This window comes from Mus pahari, chromosome 10 (genome assembly GCF_900095145.1).
Source record: "Mus pahari chromosome 10, PAHARI_EIJ_v1.1, whole genome shotgun sequence".
In the NCBI taxonomy this organism is placed as follows: domain Eukaryota; kingdom Metazoa; phylum Chordata; class Mammalia; order Rodentia; family Muridae; genus Mus; species Mus pahari.
The window spans coordinates 94,309,760-94,315,509 of record NC_034599.1 but is presented as its reverse complement, the minus strand read 5'-3'; the positions used below and the strand labels follow the sequence as shown (position 1 = coordinate 94,315,509).

The 5,750-nt window shown below is 45.9% G+C and overlaps 1 long non-coding RNA gene across 2 annotated transcripts in view; it reads left to right on the top strand.

The window, feature by feature from the left end:
• The window catches only part of LOC115064800, a 9,979-nt gene extending 7,343 nt beyond the window's left edge, over positions 1–2,636 (top strand). For both annotated transcript variants that reach the window (XR_003844615.1, XR_003844616.1), the window contains exon 3: positions 2,498–2,636. This is a non-coding gene — a long non-coding RNA (uncharacterized LOC115064800). The remainder of the gene's footprint in view (positions 1–2,497) is intronic.
• Positions 2,637–5,750: the final 3,114 nt, after the last annotated feature.

The following is a 5,750-nucleotide window of genomic DNA, read 5'->3' as shown; positions in this document are numbered from 1 at the left end:
GGGTGCTGAAAGTGTGTTACCAACACAGGACAAAAACTTGAGTAGCAGATCGGCAAGAACAGAAGAGGGGTGGGGCGGGGCTGGAGAGATGGCTCAGCATTTAAGAGCACTGGCTTCTCTTCCAGAAGTCCTGAATTTAGTTGCCAGCAACTACATGGTGGCTCACAACCATCTGTAATGGGATCCAATGCCCTCTTCTGGTGTGTCTGAAGACAGCTACAGTGTACTCACATAAATGAAATAAATAAATCTTAAAAAAAAAAAAGAAGAAGAATATTCTAAACTGACTTTGATAAAAGGGAAGAACAGTTCTCATTTTCCTGGGATCCCAAAAAGCCAGGAAAAGTAAGGTTGTTTCAAGATGGCTCAGAAAATGTTCGATGTCTGGTGAGAAAGCCAGGCTCTTGGGTTTTAGTTTTAAAGGAACTGAAGCCAGAGCTTTTGAGACCTAATCTTAGTAGCCAAGAAAACACAGGTCAGCAGGAATTCAAAATACTTCTCTTTCTCTTCAGTTAAATAAACCATACAACACAACCCCAACACAGAGGAGAGAGATACATTATGAATGCATGACAAAAATCTTAAAAATGTTCTCTCTACGGAGGACAGCTGCTCTCCCTAATTAACTCTCTCGAACACACCCTTGCTCCTAAGCACCCAAGGCTCTTTGTGGTGACAAACACCTGGACTGTGCTGATCGAAACTGACAAGAGCCCAACTGCTGCCCTGGAATTTACTGTGACTTTATGTGGAGCCACACCCTCCTACTGCCGCTCCTGCCTAAACCCAAGCAGGAATACATTGGCTCCCAAACTTCCTCACTACATGCTAAACTTCCCTTAACACTGCAAGGGGTTGAGGGAGGGGAGGGGAATATTCACTCCTCCTCCCCTTTTTGATTTTTCAAGACAGGGATGGGGGTGTTGTGGGGTGGGGTGGGGTGTTTCTTTGTGTAGCCCTAGCTGTCCTGGAACTCACTCTATAGACTAGACTGGGCTCGAACTCAGATTCACCTGCCTCTGTCTCCCAAGTACAGGGATTAAAGGTGTGCAACAAACACAACTGTCTGGTTTCATTTTTCTCTCTTAACCTGAAATTCAAGCTTGCACTGTAACCTGAGGGCTCTCCTATCTCCCTGCCTCTGTGTTTTATCTTGGTTGCTTCTTGCCTAATTCTTTTGGCACCAGCCTCTCTGAGGAGAAAGACTGTGCATCTTCCTTTGTTGGTTCTTGCCATTACGCTCAGCCTTACTCAAAGTAGTCACAGGCCAAGTAGGAGTGGCCAGAATATGTGGATATGTCATCCTTTATCATTCAAGACAGAACTAAATATACAGGTTCTGATACAGGGTAAATTGGGGTTCTCTTTGGTCGTTCTTAGTCTTATTAATAAAATAATTTAAGAATGGACTCAAATGGAAGCTCCAGGACAATTTTATTAGAGTTTATAAGACCCCACCCCCACCCATACAGGTCAGCTGCGAGTCTCAGCTGCTTCCTAAAGGAGGGGAATGAGAGAGAGAAAGGGGGAAAAAACATATTGTTTGAGCTGGTAGGGAGGTTAGAAACACAGTGGACAAGCAGTCATATGGTAGAGAACTTCAGAGAAAGGGTAAAGAGGTCCAAATTGTTCGGGAAGCCCAAAGAGTAAGGGAAGACATACTTAGGAAGGGACAGACAGAAGAAAGAGAAAGTGACACCTTTCTGAATCACTTAGAAAAGTGGACAGACTTTCGAAGCTGCATGGCTTCGGCCTGGTAAGCCACTGTCTTAGGGGTGGATATTCTGGGAAGGAAAAGTACCACATGCTATTGAAAGACCAATTATCCCTCCGAGCTTTTTTAACAGAGCCCACCTTCCTAAGGGTAGCCCCTCGGACAGGAAACTGACTTGCTCAACTGGAACGTCAGGGCTCCACCCTGGCCAGCGACTATTCTCTTGCCTAGAAGGAGCTTTCTCTTAAAGGGCCTTTACGGAGGCTTTATTGAAGGCTCTTGGCCACTCCTTGTGTTTGAGGGTAAACAAATGTGCTGTGTGACTCTCCTTCCACTCTGAGGCATTTTTAGTAAAAGGTCAGACTCTATTTCAGTCAGGTGTGGTGGTACATGACTTTAATCGCAGCATACTACACGGGGAGAAAAGAAGAAGAGTGTCTACTTTAGGAAACTACTAGTAATCTATCAGACAACAATTTAACCAGCACTTCACGGTTGCGTGCGTCTTTAAGCATTGCGCGTTTTCTCCCATTTAAGCCACGTAACTCTTATGACACAAAGCTACTCCTACTTAGAAGTGGGAACTGAGGTTGTTGTCCAAGATCATGCAGAAGTAACTGGCAGAGATGACCTTATCCCGACTCTTCTAACAACAGATGACTGGGCTCTTGTCATGGGAGAGATGTAAGAACTCAAGGGTTTCTCAGGCTTCCCCACCCCCACCCCCTCACCATCATGAAGGGGACCAAGGCTCTGAAGTCAATTATCCATTTTTTTTTCCAGGAAATGAGAGCAGAAGCTAGATCTACAGTTGGACACCCTCCGGACTTTTGTCTCTGATGAATATAACAAGAAAACTAGCCAGGTTGCGGTGGTGAGCACTTTTAATCCCAGCACTTGGGAGGCAGAGGCAGAGGCAGAGGCAGAGGCAGATGGATCCTACACAGCAAGTTCCAGAACAGCTAGGGCTACACAGAGAGACCCTGTCTTGATGCTTCCCCCCACGCCCCCAAAAGAAAGAACACTAATGACAGAGTTGAGAGACTCTTGCCTCTTGGTGGAAAAACCACTCAACCCCTTGAAAAGGACGAAAGACAGAGAAGCCCAGAGCATGCTGGTGTTCAAAAGGAAAATCCTGGGATAGCTCAACCCTCATCCTGGACCCACCCACTGAAAGATGGGATTTGTAACAAGACGGGTATCACAATAATATGGATTTGTAGGACTATGTCCCCAATGGATGGGACAGAGAGGACAAAGAGGAGCAGAGACTTTCACACTCTGTCTTCTCCCAAACTCACCTTTAATCCCAGCCACACGTTGATCGTGTCAAGAGAGTAGAAACAGAATCTGACCATATTGCACAGAGCCTTTTGAAGGTACGTTCTTGAGGTGGAGCCCGATGATTGGATCCTGGTGGCTTTTCTAAAGAGGAAACCATACTCATACAGACTCAGGGCATACTGGGTAGATGGGAGTCAGACACAACTGAGGAAAACCGGGTCTTGGTAGCTGTGTTTTCTCTCAGTCAGTATGCCCCTTTGTGGTTAAATATCATCAAAGCTGCAGTTATGTTCTCACTATATCAGAAATCAAGGCAATTTCACAGGTGATGCATTGATGAAGAAGACATGAAGTCATTAGTTTATCACTTCCTCTGTTTGATTCCCAGCTCCACAAACCAGCCACCATGGAAAAAACAAAACACCTCTCCCTCCCACCCCCACCCCCAAATCTCACAAATACACAATCTCCCCGTCCCTCCCATCAAACCAGACTAATAATATCAAATGAAGAATGGCAGGGACGAAAGACTAGCTGGAATTAGGTATATATAGTTAGACTTGCTGTATTCGACGTTCAGCTGAGTGTTATTTGATGTTAAATAAAGAACACATTCCTTGCTTCCCTGCTTACCCAGGCCAGCCAGGAGGAGGAACCAAGTAGATTGCCTGGAGGAAACCAGACTGGAACGGAACTTGAAAGCATGTACAGGAATTGAAAACCTGCAGACTTAGGTAGTTGTTGCCTGAGTTGTTAAATCAATTCAACTTCACCAATTCATTTTGAAAGCTTCCTATCTGTTAGGTTGCTTTAGATTTGGGGCAGGGTGGTGAGCCAGCCAGCTGTAGTCCCCGTCTTCAATATCTGCAGAGTTAAAGAATCATAATAGGCCGGGCAGTGGTGGTGCTCGCCTTTAATCCCAGCACTTGGGAGGCAGAGGCAGGCGGATTTCTGAGTTCGAGACCAGCCTGGTCTACAGAGTGAGTTCCAGGACAGCCAGGGCTACACAGAGAGACCCTGTCTCGGAAAAACCAAAAAAAAAAAAAAATCATAATAGGATGACACATGCTTCAGGAGTTAAAACCTCCCAGTATCTCTGAAACAAAGGGGTCCCACTGCCCTCACCTGTGAAAGAAAAAAATGAAATAAAGGAGGAGGGACATGTCTACTCCTAAAGTGTGGAGAGGACATTTATTGTAGAGATAAGGGGGAGAGCAGGCTGAGGGAAGAGTGAAGGTTGAACACAGCAGGCACACTAAACTGGACCCTGAGAGGAGAGAGGAGATCGGAGAGCAAGAGAGGAGCTGCTAACTGACCAAGAGGCCAACAGAGCCCTGTGTCGCCAGAATGACTGGATTACATAAGGATCAGGATAGGGGGTGGGGATTGGAAGCCCAGCCCCTGGGAGAGGTTTAGTATAGGGGCAGGGTGAGGGACGCTGGATGGAGAGCTGGCTTGTATATCTGCTTTGACGCGTTAATAGCCCCCTAGTTAGTCCCTTGAGATTCTGAGACTTACTGGCCCCTAAGTCCCAATTGTAGAGCGCCCAACCCTTCATAGTCTGATTTACCACCATTCCTCCCAAAACTGGAGTGTAACCGAATTAAGTGCATGTGTGTGAATATGAACAATCAGGTTCTTTGTTTTGTTTGTGTTTTTTTTTTGTGTGTTTGTGGTTTTTTGTTTGTTTGTTTGTTTTTTGTTTTTTAGGCAGGGTCTCACTATGTAGCCCTGGCTGGTCTAAGAACTTCCTATGTAGACTGGGTTGGCCTCAAACACACAGAGATCCTCCTCCTCCTGGTTCCTGAGGGCTGGGATTAAAGGCCAGACTCCTTTTTCTTCCACTGTTGCTTCTTATCTTCTCACGTATATTCTAAACACACAGCACTGCTCGAATTCCCCCAAAGCCAGCCCCTTATCTACCTCTTTAGATTATTATGGTCCTTAAAGCAGGGCCAAGAGCTCTCTCATTTGGTGTCCAGTAGATGTAGGAGGTCCTTGCCCCCCCCCCCAAGAGTCTTCAGACCTTGGACAGTTTCTGTCTATGTTGAGGGAAACAATTCTAAGAAACACAACTTGTGGCAATTAGGCGGCTTCAGTCATGTTTAATCCCAGTACTTGAAAGGCTGAGGCAGGTGGATCTCCATGAGTTTCAGACCAACCTGGTCTACATCATGAGTTCCAGTTAAAGAGAGACCATGCCTCAAAATGTAAATGAAAATAAATAAATAAAATGACATTAGCGTTAAAGTCTCAGGCCAGAATTTGAACTCTATGGGAGTCCTGCAGTGAGGTGGATTTAAGAAGGGTTAATAATCAACTCTGGTAGGCCTTTTTTTTTTTTTGGCTAAGAATGAGAAATATGCACCTTGTACTTTGCCTTAAAGACCTGCCACTTAGCTGGGTAAACAGATGGGAAAGCATTCATGGTAGAGTTTTCAAAAGCACTGGAGCAGCACTTCTTAGATGTTAGCATCTGAACTGACTAGAGGGCCCTTGCTAAGAGGTCAGCAGCACCCCCCCCCTGCACCCCCTCTGATCAGCAGTTCTGAGGCCGAGCAGTCGGCACTTCCTCCCAGCTAATGCCAGAGCCGCTGTGTTGACAAGATTCTCTTCCTGACCAAACTTTGGTCTCGCTCTACTGAGCCTCTTGTATAGAACTGACCTTGGCTCCCAGGCCCTCTCTTCTAGAGGGTAGCTTTGCCAAGAATCCTGCTAAGTCATTTATGCCAGAATCTTCCACCCTTGGTAA